Below are 16,213 nucleotides of genomic sequence, written 5' to 3' on the forward strand. Positions count from 1 at the left end.
TCCACCTTTGCTTTTTGGAGAGAATTGTCTTCAAGTCCACACTCTTCTAATATAGAAAATATTATAATATCTATGAATATTATCTTGTATTTCTCACAATAGATCTTCCTAAATGTTACATAATCATATTGTCAACCCAGTACTGTGAATTGTTGATGGTCCAACTCTTTACTTAAGATATATAATGTTTTTATTATAGTATAAATATTAGTACTTTTTAGCCATATTAGTATCTCAATGTCTGGTCATAAGTTCAGACACATTGTCTCAGTAAATCTTGGTACTTAATACTAAACTGTGGGTATAAGGAAGTTCAGGTTCCAGACTTTTGTGCCTTCATCAGTCAGCTGTAATTGTCAGGAAATGGTTTCAGTGCATACGTACAAACATGGACAGGACCGCGACATACAGTGTAAGAGGACCATGAACATCTGGGCTGTGTGTATCCGCAGTCTCAGTGGACCCTCTTACCCTCTTAATGAATCCATTTGCAAGCATTTTAACTAAATGAACAACTAAACATCTGTGGTAGTTATAAGGGGCTATCATTTTATGTAAGCAAATATTACTCCACACATTCTCAGTTACTGTGTTATACTTCTACTACGAGGCTTTGCTTTACGAGAAAACACTATAAAACACTATAAAACTTTCTAAAACGTGGTTTTTAAAGTGTCATAGTTATGAGAAACCATCTTTATTCCCTGGTCTCTAGTTGCCTCACTGGTTTCCATCCTTTCTCCTTAAGGAACCCCTTTTCTGTCACTGAGGAAACTGATGACCCCTGTGACATATTTTATCCAGATGATGTGACATTTTTTGGGGTTGTGTATTTCATTATAAAGCTGTTCTGTCACAGGTTTTACCTTTTATCCAAACACTACAGCCTCTGTGATTTGGGATGTTACACTTTACTGTATTTCAATAATATTTTGATTACTTGTGGAGCCCTCAACAGTAAAAAGTAACACGTACATGTAAGAGAGCTATAATTTGGCTTTAATGTCTACACATTTAAGAACTTACCTCATCGCTAGCAGGGACAAACCTAGCTTTTATCCCCTAAATATGTTCGATGTTGAAAATATCCTAGAAGCTTACTTACTCTAGCTTTACTCTATGCTCAGTGCTTTCAGTGTTTATTCTTTCATTATGTCAGTCCACCCTCTGCCATACAGTACGTCTGCTTTCCTTCCACACCAACACAAAGCCAGCAGCTTGGCAGCCTCTCGGGGTTTATCTGCTAAAACGCTGTATAATGTGTTGGCCCCGGCGCAGCAGAAATCTATCCATCACTGGCCCAGTGCTCATGTTGGTTCAGATCCAGATAGTTTGAGCCAGTCAGGAACATCTGATGCAGCTCCAATAATGTACATTAATGTATTTGAGTACATTTCCTGGCATCAGTGTGTGTTAACTGAGAGGTTGCAGGATGTGAACACCAACCAATCCTCCTCCAACACAGAAGGGAGAGGATTTTAAGTGACATATAGATTCATTTTTTATGCAGTGGGGATAAATTATTGACCAGACAGACAGTGCCTGAAAAAGGTGCTAGTACCTTGATTCAGCACAATCCTAACCCGGATTCTTTTGGCTTTTTTTAAATCCTTTTTAACGAGGACATTTTTCACTGCTGTGTTCCTAGTTTTAATCTGTTTTCTTAGCGTTAAGCTAGTCGTGTTTACACTGAGACACAGTCACACAGTACCTCACCAGCATTGCGACCACGCTCGACAGTTTCTCAGTTCATTATAACGAGAAACTTTCTCAAAATATTGACTTTGTAAGTCATCTAGAAGTTATTATTTTGGGATTTGGCCTTGTTTAACACTGTAACATTATATATATCACAGGCAGGAGTGCAAACATAATAGACCCCCTTTAAGTGCTTCTTCAACCTGCTTTTAATCTCAATAAATCTTCTGAGAACAAACAGAACAATCCCAGAACTGTTACACAGCTCTCTCAGGTTCTTCACACTAGGTGCTTTCTTTTTCCAGGAGCCGACTTGATGCCAACCGTGACTCATTTCAGCCACCATGCGTCCCTGTGACTGATGTTACGTAATGCAGGTTCAGTTTCCAGCCCCGCAACCGTTTTTAAACAAGTTTGTTATCCAGCAACCAGCTGTTGAAGGTACAGATAGTGGGTACTCTCAGACACAGTGTTCACTGTAGAGAGTCGCTGTCAGATGCTTTGGTTCTCTTCTAACTTATTTGTGCAACGTTTTGGGACTGTACACTCGTTCCAGTGACATAAGAGTGAGTGGTAAATGGACTGCACTTACATAGCACCTTTCTTGTCTTCTGATCACTGAAAGCACTTTACACTACATGTCACATTCACACACATTCACACACTGAAGGCACAGCATCAGCAGCTTTGGGCTTCGGTATCATGCTCAAGGACACAAACTGTGAACCGGATAAATAAGCGGTTACACAACCACAGCCCCGCGTGGCCTTATGACGTTGTGTCTGCGATGACATTCGGCTCCGTGGTCTTTAATCGTTTCAGAAGCAGAGCATCTTCAGAGCGTGTTTCCTGCCCGACGTTTTGTGCATTTTGTCTTTAAAAACTATGTTTCTCCACAAAACTCCTCTGACTGATTGAATTTCATGCTACATCAATATTGTGGCACCAGGACATAAGTCAATCTGGGGGTTGTGGTTGAAAATTGGATCAGTAACGCTTTTATTATAACATTAAAATACTGTATCGTGTGAAAAGGATCTGGTTGAAACAAGCTTTTTGCTATAAGATGGCAGTAATGTTTGAGATATTTGAAGAAATCTGGAGGAAGGAAAACCTGATTATTTCAAGTAGATATCGGCAGCCAGAGTCGTGTAGTGTAAAGATGCAAAGTGGCGAATTAAGAGTGTGACAGTTTAAAGGCAGCCATTTAAAGGCACCATAAACTGCACAGATGCTGTAGTTAGACTGTAAACCTATTCTCAATAGTCACTGAACAGATGTCATTACACTTACCCCCCCTCAGTAGCTGTAATCTGCGCTGATCGTGGCAGCAAACGAAGAATACGGCTAATCAATATTCGCTGATAAGGACACTTTGTGCAAGAGCGCTGATAGAGGCGCTAAATCACAGCGGGAACAAAGAGAGCGAGCACCGCAAACACCCTCTGGACTAATCATCAGAGGTAATTGTGGATTTACCAAACCATCAGTGTGTGTTTTGTGCCTTGATTACGTCACATGCTGTCAAAGAGCCGACAAAGTGATAATCAAGATAAAGGGAAGGCTTTCATGTTAAAACATTGTACTGCGTAAGATCTCAGACGGCACACGGAGGGTGGAGAAAATGAAACCATTAAGGGACATCAAGCCAAGAAAACTAAACTAGAGCGGCGAGTCACACAGCAGCCTGGCACCAAGACCGTCTGTAAATTACAGCAGAATCTAATAATGAAAGGAAAATATTTTAACCTTTTACTGATGAAAAGAGGAAAATTATTTATTTTATACAAAGATCCATGGTGGATGTAACTCTAAGGATGCACTTTCTTTCCTCTAATACTCATTCTGATCCCTTAATTCAGAGTATAATGTACACTGTGTAGATCTCTCTCTGCTGTTGTGAACACATACAGACCTGCACACAAAGCTGTTGTGAGGAGTAGCAATCAGCACTCTGAATGTAATTACCTGCTTCTCCATCTCGTCACCTGTTTGTGGCTCCATCTTTCTCCCATACAGCATGATGTTCATTTAGTAACTGATGGTCCCTGATGGTATGCTTTAGGGCGGGGCTACCTTGTGATTGACAGCTCATTCTCAGTGAGTCCGTCCAGCTTAACACACCAAACTCAGATCAAACTGTCAAACAGTGCTGATACGATATGGATCCAGATTCTGTTGGTTGACTGTTTCTCTCCTCAAATCTGTTCACAAACACATTTTACTGTTTATCTGGAATACCAGCTCCTGTGTGACCAGGCGAGCTGCCATTGTTTCCTGCTAACGGACGAGTTGAAACCTTACCTTCGCTGACTCTGACAAACTGCCATGGCGACGGACGTAACGCCAAAATCAAGGCTTGTAAACAGTTCTGGGTGACGTCACTCCGACAGACTGGCACATCCCTTTCTTTTACAGTTTAATTCCACTGTGTTAAGACATGATTAGGGACAACGGTAGTTGACGGTAGGGTCAACAGTTAACCACCGAGAATATTTTTGATGCATGACGGTCTAAATTGCATGCACACTTCGCTAACAGCTTCAACAACTAGCAGTCTCTCCAACATGCTGTCAATCAGTCTGGTAGAGGGCGAGGTGAGCTACTGTGCTGAACACATTAAAAACACTTTGAGGAGAAGACGGGTTAAAAGTTTGCCAGGCTCAGAGCCTCTCCGTCCGGCACACATCAGAGAACCTCAGCAAGAAGATCGCCGTGTGTTAGTATCTGATCAAAGATCGAAGAATTTTGATACCCAATTCTACAGTCCTATGAACTACTTAAATTAAGTTCGGGATAATAATCGCAGCTCAAACATGTGCTGACATCACACTCTCCGTGACATCGTCTTCCTGCGGCTCCTGGCTCCCTGCACAGGAGCGGGGTGATGTCACCGCCTCATCTCCTGTCGTCGTGGCGGCGAAGCGGGCATTCAATCATCCTGAACAAATCTACCCACAAGGCCGTGCTTCAGCCCTCTTTTCCTCTTCCTTGCTGCTGTTCCTGTCCATCTGGCAGTAGTTAAAGATTAATACCCTGGAATCTCAGAGCCAAGGAGCCGGGAGAAGACGGGTGGTTTCATCCAGGAAGAGAGACAAGAGGGCGGCAGAGAGAACAGTGATATCAAACCGGACTGAGAGCTGAAAACATCAGCATAAAAGTTTAGTGGGTTCAAACTGGATGATCTCACATCTCAGTGCACCTACACTGTTGAGTAAACTCATAATTTCAAGGCTGTCTTCAGTAAGTTTTGAAATAATAATAACAATGATAATTTAATTTTCTTCTCTAGAAAAACTTGAATCAAAAATTGTTAAAAAAAAGAAAAGGTTAATGATTAAATATTTTCAACTGTTTCAACTATTTAATTTGCAAGCACCCAAATACTGAAAAATCGAGTAAAATAAAAATAAAGAATTATCTCAACCATACTTTAAGTATATTGCGACTGGAAACACTGACTCATTAAAGAGGCCACACACCAATTAGCAGCAAATGTCAACCAGTCCCCCAGAAGGAGCGCCAGGCTTTGAAGCCAATTTGACACAGTGGCCAAACCGTGTAATTACAGCAATGACGTCCATCACGTGATGCACACTGGCCCAGAAAGACTTTTTCCCCCATAGAGTCACATTGTGAAAGAAGAGGCTGTAAAACGGTGGATCCATTTCAAGCAACAACAACCCCCGAAATGACTCGTTTCACTATCAGAATTTGATCCATTCAGTTCGAAAACAATTTTAAAGTCTCAGAAGATTTGAAATCAAATCAATCAAATGAAATCATTAATTCCCATTCAAGTTAACAAAAGGCTATTTTTATTTCCCAACATCAGGACTGGTGCATATCACACGTAAAAGACATAGCAAGATGAAACAGACCAGAGACTCGTGAGACTTGTGAGCTTTGCACAGAAATAGTTGGTAGAAACGTCCTTCAGAGAAACCGAGAGAGTGATTTTATACTTAAAGAATTTGAATGAGTACTTTTACCTTTATCTTACACAAGTATCTGTACTTTTGCCACCTCTGGTGATTATACACTTAATTATACAACAAACTTATGAACATTATATTCCATTTCTGGCTATAGAACCATCTAAAAAGACCTTCAATTTATATGTATATATATATGTAGAATTGCCTCTGTTATGCAAAAGAAAAGTGAAGCACTTTGGAGTGAAGCCATGATCAGATATGTATGTATGTATTTTACATGAGTCAAGCTCCCAGCAGCCTCCCAGCTGTTGCAGAGGCCTGGAGGCTGCAGATACGCACGAATAAATCTCTTTGATAAACTGTCAGGCTGTGTCCGACCTGCTGTCCCACTGCAGTGCACTTATGGATTTACAATTATCTCACACTGGCAGGTAATACAGTCTAAACACGGCTTGTGCATGTGTTTTAGTTTCTGGTTCATTAGCCACGGGCATTTAGCATTAGCATTAGGTTTCACTCAACATTAGTAACTGTAATTTTTTTGCAAATGCAGTGATGGACTTCAAAGGGGACATATAGGTCAGGGCATCTCTGCAGCACTTCAGTACATTATAAAGCTGTTTGTCACATAATTTACCTTGTAGCTTCTGCAATTTGCATATTGCACTTGGCCATATTGCAGCTCCAATCACAGGAGCGCCGGTTCCTCGAGCTGGCATTCTGTTAGCAGTTAGTAACCAGAAAATATATAACTTTACAACTGAAAGAGCACTTTCTAGGAGAAAAAGCAGGGTTCCCCCTCGCATCCTGGAAAATCTGAAAACCTGAAAGTGTAGAGACTAGTTCATGTCATGAAAACACCTGGAAATGTATTAAAATTACCAAATATCCTGGAAAAAAAAATCTATGTTGTCCTGGAAATTCTTAATCGTATTTTAGCCTGTGCTGTGGCTAAATTAATGTTACAGTTAGAGGAAAAACTTCCTAGCCAAATTGGACACAGAGAGTCTGACAGCAGTTGTTCAAGGCTGGTTAGCTCTGACTACCAACACCTGTGATTGTGAATGGTGGTCAGTCGGTCACTGTGGCCGGTGTTACCTCTCACGTCACACATTACACAGCCACATGGCAAACGCCTCCCATTTGATTCTTTATGCTGCATTTTTTAAATTTGCTGGGAATTTAGAGGTTCAATTACACTTTACCAATGGTATCTTTTTTACCATGACCACTATATTTCCCTTAATAATGAATATAGTAGTTTTTGTATCTAAACCAAGCTAACGTCAACAACAGGTGAAGCAGATCAGAAAAATTACTTTGTGATTCATATGTAACAGAAGGCGTCAACGTCCTGACTTCATCAGATCAGAAAACGCTCCCATTCAAAGGTAATGAAAAGATAATGATTTATATGCTAATTAAACACATTCTCTTCTTTTTATTCTGCAATTTGTGACAGATTTTAAAAAGATTTGTAGTTTGAGTTTTGAAAACTGAAAGTGAAGAAGTCCTGTTTCACCTCTCTGTGACGGGGCCGGACTGACAGTGTGTGAGCTGAAGTGAAAATGAGGCCAGAGACGGAGAGCTGTTCTGGTGGGTCCTGATCAGCCTCAGCAGGAGGGCCCTCTGAAGGGAGCCTAAAGCAGATGACAACACGCTGTTGTGTCAGAGCTCACAGTGCGACTTCATTTTCTGTCCCCCACAGCCTCAGCCTCAGCCAATTACCTCCCCCGAGAAGCAAACCCTGCCCCGGGCGAGAAGCCAAATGGACTGTACAGCTCAGCGAATGTGCAACATGTGACCGACGTATTGAGCCGCCGCCACTTCTGACCAACCTGTGTTACGAGTCCTCCAAACCTCATCTGCTTCTCTTTATGTGCAGCTCATCCCTCTGGGCCTTTACAGCATCCCACAACACGGCTCTGAGAGCACGGCTGTATAATAACCATACGCCACGAGAGACTGTGACCGAGGAATTATTGTAGGATTACCATAAACCTGAGGAAAATATCGGTGGTGACCTCTAGCCCTTTTTCAATCTCAGACATAATTCAACACGCTTGCAGATTTCATTACATTAACGTTTCATAACATGACCAAATAAAGAAAAGGAATGTTAAGACATTACATAATGACACCTGCATGCTGCCTTGTTGAATCTCTAGTGACCACTTTTAATGAACTGAAACTCAACAACCCTGCTTAGCACATATGTCCATATTAGGTAGATTTCTGTGGTTTAACACACGATGTGTATGAAGTTCAGCTGCAGACTCTGAGGACTCAGGCTGCGCCCGACTAAAGATTTTAATGTTTGACTAGTAGTTGTTAGGTAAAGCCAGTCGTCTCACATTTATGATATTAATAGTGCTGCTCCCTAATAGTCGCTAAGAAGAGTTTGTTTTTAGTTTTAGTTTAGTTTTAGTTAACTATAATCTTTGGTTCGCGCTGGGTGACACAGCATCAAGCCTAGCGGTATAATTCAAGCGCCATCATCATCAATCCACGATGATATATGCCTATATCATCGTGGATTCCCGGTTTGTAAGCCTAACAATCCACCCTGAGGCACTCATTTGCTTCTAAAAACATTCATTAGTCACGTGACAGCAAGAGGTTTCCTGTCACAAAAACATGACTTTAGGTCATTTTAAGCCTTAACGCTGTGGATTGAAGAGGAAGCAGAGCGCACAAACATTTTGTCCACTGAGCAAAAACTATTCCCACAGAACAGGTCAGAAAGGGAAGTTTTCGCCCCTCTTCTTCGTTCGTTGTGGTGGTTATTGTCCAAACTGAGCTGTGAGTGAGGGAGAATCAGCTGAGAGGAAACCAAACACGGAGGAAGAAGAGTACTTCTCTTCCTCATCTGTGTGTCTCTCTTCTTCCTCTCAGTGTCTTCACGCTTTTTGCTCTAAATGTAGCAATAGCAGCTCCATCGGCAGGAGGTGAAGCCTCCTGAAGGTGAGATCCTGAAGGTGTGAACCTCCAAACTGTTCATAATGGAGAGAGAGCTGAAGTCCTGCCCCCAAGTCTGCGTCTGTCTCACTGGCTTCCAGTTCTCAGTATCTTCCTACCGCTTTCTCTTAGTCCTTTTTATAAGATACAACATGTTTCCGGAGTTTAATATCTGAACGTATGATCATTTAAGATTCTGGTTTGATGGTATATCACAGTTCTTTTCCATGACTACAGTGGCTTATTGTACTGTCCAGAGTACATAGAATATAACATTAACATAGTATTTTGAATGACCAACTTCCCCATAAATGCTTTTTTTGTGTTGGAGAACCATCAAAAATCTACACACTTACAAAAAGCAAATGTACAATCTGATACTTTTGCTTTGAAACACCACTTAACGTGACATTTTTGGTATTTAATATATTTGTTTTGTTATAAATCACACCTCTACAGTACTTGTTTGTACCATTGTGGTGTCTACTCTTAATTATTAGTTATTAGAGTGCTGCTCTAGATATTCAGGTGTCACAGCAAAAGAGAATGAAACACAGGGCAGGTAGGGGTAAGAGTACAGAACCAGAACCAGGACAATAAGACAAGATTTGGACCTGAATGGATGGAAAACACTCCTTAATACCCGTACACATTTGTTCTCATCTGAAGAAAGTGGTTTGGGGGTTTTGTTGCTCTCTACCACTGTCTGGAGAAATGTGTGATAATCCATGACTGCTGAACAATGGAGTGAAAATGAAATGTCAGTCTGATAATCATATTGAATTGATTTCCTGTTCATCAGCCAATGAATGAAACATTTCAGCTGTCAGCCTAAACATGTACTGTATGTCTACACTGAAGAGGAAGAAAGTGTATTTTACTTGATAAAAGTGTGTAATCACTGGGAGGTGATATACTGTACATTTATTTGTGTGTGTAGTTCGTCTCAGCTTTAATGATTAGCTACAGTCTGATAATGATGTTGAGGTGGGGTGACACTGGCGGCGCTGCGATCCAGCTCAGTGGGCCGTCTCTTCTCTGTCGACTTCACTGTTCTCTGATTAGGCCGAGGAAGAAGAGGAGCCGACGATAGAAGGTCTGATTGAAAGACTCAGGAAGCTGACAGCCTTTGTATTTCTCTCACACAAGTTTCTAATTAAAGAGCCGGAGAAGGAACCTGATATGAAGCAGGAGCCAGTGTGGGATTATCAATCAGACCCAATTATCTGTGTTAGGCATGTATGGAGCCACATAATAAAGACACACAAAAAAGACAAACACTCCTTATTAAAGCTAGATGCCACTAAATATACACACAGGTCGTGTGTATATTTAGTGGCATCTAGCTGTGAGAACAAAGTGAGCACCACTGGCTGTGAAATATGCATTTATGTGTATCTAACTACCACTAATGGCTTTAATCCAGCAGGGGAGCATCATCACCACTTCCTGTTTTGTAAACAGCCCATTATTGACTGAGTTCGTCCTATAGAAATTCCTGCAAACACAATGACTGGATGCAGGTCCTAACCTCCTGCAGAGGTGGAGTAAAGCCTTTCACTGGAACAGAAGATTCGATTCCGATTGAGCGACCATGTGGACAAGGAAGGATATTTCTACACCTGTAACAACCGCTTACAGTCAAAGTTTCTTTCTGAAAATGAAACCAATAGATTTGCTTGTTTGATTTCCCGGTTTGTGGAAGTTAAAAGATGTAATGCTCTCATACGAACTTTCCTCTTCCCCATGTCGGCAGCAGGCGTCAGCTCACCGGTAATAATAGTCTTCTACGTTTCACTGTGCACATCCGTTGTTGCTCCCCTCTCTTATGTTGTGACTTTTACATCCGGCTTTTGCAGTTCATTATACCTCTCAGCCACCGTACTTTTTGCTACACCTCATATCTTAGTGCTGCCCTCAAGTGGCCAAAAAATCAGTAACTGCAGGTTTTACTCAGTGGTTTGGTGAGGAAGAGGTCGCCATCCTACTGCACCTCAAGGCTCCTGATATTCCTGTTCTGTTCTGTTCTCTTGTCCTTGAACGCTGATGAATTGAGTGAAACAGCTTAATAAGTTATACTTGCACGTTTTTTGCTCAAGTTGTTTATCTTCCCCTCAGGTCATACCGCCTACAGAGCGAATCTACGTCCCTCCACTGACTGAGTACGCAGTGTGAGCACACCTTTACACTCTCCTTCACATTTATGCTTTTTATCACTAATTCCCCAGTTCAGCCTCCAGTCGACTGCTGTTGGCCAGTACAAATACATTTAATTTAATTGGCGGTGGTTTTCTTGATGGTGTGTGTGTGTGTGTGTGTGTGTGTGAACCTTCTGGAAAATTTTGAATCAATAGTCTTCAGAAGGAAACATCTGACATTTCACTGAATGGCTTTAATGATACTGGGAATTTTTTTTTTCATCTTCAAATCAATGCAAACAGCTACTGAATGAACCCAACATGGGTGGAGGGCGTACAGTGAGCCCTGAAAGATCACAGGCATCTCATTAGACCTTTGAACTGAAGGCATTTCTATCAAGCAGACAACACACAAGTAGAGGAGTATAAAAGGTCAGAGGTGGTGATAATTCTCATGACCTTTACTTTGGCGAGCGGCAGCCATGAGCGTGTCCTCTGTGGTCGCTGTGTGCAGACTCCAGACCCCAGATCCACTCGGAGTAGCATTTAAATGTGTTAAAGCATATTTTAAATGATTCTGATCAGAGAACAAAATTAGCATCAGGTAGATTTGTTTCACCAGCCTAAAAAATCTATAGTAATCAATAGACTGCCACCGTCATTGCACATATGATGTAAATGTAATGATTGTAATCTTTATAAGTGAACAGCAGACTGTTAAACGCTAACAGAAACAAGGATCTGTTGGTCTGGTTGCTGTCTGGAGGGACAATGTTTGGTGCTTCAGTGCAACTCTGCTCTGACTGTGAAAGAAATGTGTAATTTACAGTTTCTTCTTGGCAAGGATGTGTAACTTCTGATTAGCACCCAGCAGCTAGCAGGTAGGGAAGCACTCTTAGATAGATTTAGTTAACATAGAAGTAAAACACATTGACCACCATCGATGGATTGGTTGGGGAATAGGTAGAATTTCAGTCGACAGCCCTGCTATAAAGACTGTTGTCAGTGTGAAACTGAATTAGATTTTGCTTGTGGAAATCCCATCACACATTCATAGCATCCCAGATTGAGTTGATTTATTTATTTTTATTTAAATGACTCTCTTTACAGTCCTGTTTTCTTTATGTACTGAAAAGGAGAGCAAGTTATTATCCTTTGTACAGAATTTCTGGCTGTGAGGAAACCAAACATCAAGACACCTTCCAGGCTTAAGCACAGCATTAAGACCTTAGACAGAGTCACTGAGATGAAGGAGTGAAGAGGAACAAGGTACAAAAAGGAGATTAAGAAGATAATTACTTTTTCCTCATGTCCTATTTCCTGCATGACCTTTGCTTTTCTTCTCTTTCACCCCTGAAGTATGAAGGATGGCAGCTATGTTACGGCTTAATTCTTTTAAAATTTTTAAATGACACGCTGGATGTGAAGATCTCAGGATTAATGAGAGAAACTGCAGTCGGAGACACGCTGATCTATGAGAGTGGAGAGTGTGGATGCAAAGTTCTGTTATTCAAAAGTCTTTAAGCTTTCTCTGCACTTTGTGGATGATATTAAAGAGTGTGGCGTTCAGGTTCCATCCTGTGCCGCTCTGATCAGAGAAAAACAGAATCCTTTCATCTTCTGAGCTGCCGTACTGTATGTGGAAGAGTGAAAGCTGCTCTCCTTTCATCTCAACACATCTGCAAAACTCAGGAAGTGTGCAGGGGTCAGAGGTCAGGCGTGGTCCGCCGTGTTTCGAGGCTCCTCCTGCAGGAGTTTCTGTCTCTTCCTGATTTCAGGGTCGTGTCTGCACTCTGACCTTTGGCACCGAGTCAGCCTGACACAGCAAGCTGTCTAATGACTCATCCTGTCACATGATAAATAATATTGATCAGTGTATCAGTGTAAATGCTCAGAAAATCTGTTTTATTTTAGTACCTTCTAGGCCATAGTTAGGAAAAGTTTAAGTTTTTATTGGAAAAAAATATTGGCCTGTCGGATGACTCCAAGACGGTAAATAGAGGAATGGTTTGACATTATGTACTATGGAGACCGGCTGCATTCACTAAAACTAATATTCAGCTCCGTTTTTGTGAATTAACGACTTATTATCTCATAATTATGAGATCACTTTTCATTATAAAAAAAGAATCTGCTGATACCTCGTTCTGATATTGTTCAGTTCGTATTGCTTGTTGGTGAAAGTGAGATTAGATTTGTACTGAGAAGCATTCATTTATTATAATTTATTATCATTTATTCTCATTTATTCAGAGCCCAAACGCTGAGTCACCACTCAGACAGCAGCAAGAGTGACTTTTCTCTGACGTTTAACCTTTAATCTCACAAACTGTGGTGGACAGAAGTCGGCTGTTTGTTGTGGATATGTGCAATATAAATGTGAATCAACCCTAAGTAGATAAATGAATGACATTTAAGAATGTTTGATGGAGGGATCAGAAAGTGCAGAGTGAGTATTTTTAGATTGGTATTTTTAGTGCAGGTAAAGGGGAATAAAACACACACACACACACACACACACAGAGACAGAGGAGCATTTAAAGAGCAGCGGTCCAGTTTCAGCAGACTGTAAACTCGTCTCTGCGGCGGCAGGGAGGGATTTCTGAGCTCAGTATCAATCGGAAGAAAGCTTTTAGCCCGGTGTGGTTTCTGTGGTTTCACCGCTCACTTCCTGCTCAAAGGTTATTAAAGCCTGAAACAATAGAGGCGGTGGGACAGGAACGGCAGGCCGGAGGAATGTCATCACGCCTCGGGAGACTTCCTGAGACTCAGATGTGGGGAAGAGGCCCAAGAAACTCTGAGCATCTGAGAAACTGAGAGCGCTGTCTGTTAAAACACAAACAGTTACTAATCAGCCCCTCCAGGATTCCACTCGCTCTCTTCTGGGGGAGTTTTAAGGCAGCTTTTCTAAAACATTGAAATGCATGTGATGCTTTTAGGCGTTTATTTGCAGTGACATTGAGGGAGGAAGTGAAAGAAATGTTAAAATAATTAAATTTTTTGGTATAATTTATTAAAAATTGACGGTAAAATATTCCAATCAGAGCACAGAGGCTGTTTTTAATCCGAGAAAAATGATAAAATGTGGAGTGAAAAAAGCTGCAGAGTAACTGGGGTGTAACCTGAAAGCCTCGTGGTGTCTTTTTACCAATAATTTCTATCAATATCGTATTGATTCTGTCTGAGTCTTGATACAAAGTATCTGAAGACTCCTTCGCTCAGAGGTTTAATGGATGTTTCTCAGTGTAACCACAGAACAGCTGATGCTCTCTCACACACACACACTCGTCAATAATAAATCCAACTGATCCTCCCCCTGTCCCCTCTGACAGATGAGTCAGTGATCAGCGGCGGTGGAGGCGGCTCGTCTCGCCTCGAGCCGTCTGAGTCACTCCAGGCGGCCTTGGCTGCTCACCGCCGCGTTATTGATTGCTTTTTTCTCTCCTCGCCATGCTTCCAATCGACAACATCTAATCACAAACACACTGAGGACTCAGCTCGCAGCAGAGGAAACAACGCTCCCTCCTAATTGGATCTTTATATTGAAGTCTGATGGTAGATATGACATTTCGATAACGCTCTTCCCGCTGTTCTGGGTTGGGGTTTGAGTCTAGAGTTGGCAGCTTCTTGATGTCTTTGTCTCTGTAATGGCGCTCGGCCTCGCTGTAAGAGTGTCGGTCTGCTTTAAAAGGATTCAAAGCACCTTTTTGTATATATTTGGTTGAATCTCACAACACTAAACCATTTTCATCCAAAGACTATATTCAGTGTGATTAGGAAAAATGCCTTAACGCTGGTTCTGATTCCGTCTGGCTCTAAAATCTCTTTACATTTTTGGATTCCATGAAAAATCCCACTTTTATCAACATTCGAAGTCAGTTTTTCTTACTGCATATTTAATATTCAACTTCTTATGAATGCATAGATAGAATACTTGATTGTGCTCCTTCTAGTTTCTGAGATACAGCCAATTTCAACAACCCATCACATGTGTGTACTGGAAATAATACAAATCTCTCACATTTTGTTGCTTATTCTGGCATTTTCATCCATTTTATGAGAAAACAGAAGTCCCATCTGCCCAAAGACTGAATACTGTGTGGTAAGAAAAACTCACTTCTCATTGGAAATCAAAATTTCAGTTGCAGGCACAAATGGGTTCAGTAAATTTACTCAAGTACTATATGTAAATACAATTGTGAGGTAAACAAAAAATAAATAAATAAATGCAAAAATGCAACAGGAGGAAGACGAGTAGTTGGATGATGAGTGCCACGAAGGCATCCGGATGTACGAGTAGATGTGTTGTTTAACCTTCTCTTATCTGGGCCGTTGACATACCGCCATGTTGGATTTAGTACCATACCAATACCATACATCATTGGAAAGCTTAGAATCTCGTCTATTTATTGGTCAAACGCTTTTTGGATACAATCACAACAGCAGGCACAATCGGTGCCTCAAACTAGCAAGCAAGCAATCAATCATAAAATTGAGCCAACTCACCCAAGAAGCCTCATTGTAACAAAAACAGTTCTGTTCTTGCAAAAGGTCCAATATATACACTCCATTAAGATTTATTGTCCATCAACATGAGCACATAGATTCAATTTTTTTAGATCTTTTTAAATGAGACCAAAACCAATGCATGTCTGCAAATGGTTGAAGACAGCTTTTAATTTACTTTGGTAAATGTTGTTTTTATGCATTTTTAGGTAATTTTACATACATGGTTAAGAGGTTAAACCCTTCGGTAAGACTGCAGAGAGAGAAATAAAATGTTTTAATCCTTTAACATCTTGTGGCAGAAACATTTATTACTGAAAAGCTTTCAGTTACATCATAATGGAAACATGTAAAGTAAAGCTTTTTTTTTGTATTTGTGGCACATTAGTTGGCTGTTGATTCTTAAATTTTAAGGAGTTGCTGCTTTCGATTAACATTTTTTTCTTAGACGTGGAGGGAATAAGGAACAAGACTGTATCTTTCAGACAGGGTGGAGGTGGTTTGTTGTTGGGCTGCTTTGTGGATTATCTCCCTTTTTCTACCTTTCACCAGTGATATTAATCCAACTTTAACTTCATCGCCTTTTTAATTGTTGTTGGTCCTCACCTTCCAGATGGTTAATACTGCGCAATCATGCAGGCAGGAAAACAACAATTAACATAAAGGCCAAACAACGTCCGAGATGTCCCCCCCAAAATTTTTTTTAAAAAAGTTTAAAAAAAAAAAAAAGTTTTTTTAAAAGCCAGGGGAAAAAAAAAAAGTTTTTTTTTAAAAAAAGGGTTTTTAAAAAAGGAAAAAAGGGTTTTTTTTTCGGTCCCCCCCTAGAAAAAAAATTCTGGCGCTTTTTTTTTTTTTTTTCTAATTTTTTTTTTTTTTTTGGAAAGTGGGGGGTTCCCCCCTTGGGGGGAAAAGGAAAAAATTTTTTTTTTTTAAAAACTTTTTTTTTTTTTTTTTTCCCTTTTTGGGGGTTTTTTT

The 16,213-nt window shown here is 40.7% G+C and overlaps 2 protein-coding genes across 2 annotated transcripts in view; both read left to right on the forward strand.

Moving 5' to 3' along the window:
• LOC118336472 overlaps positions 1-16,213 on the forward strand; it is a 744,338-nt gene that overhangs the window by 633,413 nt on the left and 94,712 nt on the right. The gene's annotated exons all lie outside the window — the stretch shown is intronic.
• Positions 1-16,213, forward strand: part of LOC118336553 (atrial natriuretic peptide receptor 1-like) — a gene marked incomplete in the record, with an annotated part of 74,392 nt that overhangs the window by 7,198 nt on the left and 50,981 nt on the right.

Source organism: Morone saxatilis, unplaced genomic scaffold (genome assembly GCF_004916995.1).
Source record: "Morone saxatilis isolate NCDOM2014 unplaced genomic scaffold, NCSU_SB_2.0 Contig24, whole genome shotgun sequence".
Classification (NCBI taxonomy): domain Eukaryota; kingdom Metazoa; phylum Chordata; class Actinopteri; family Moronidae; genus Morone; species Morone saxatilis.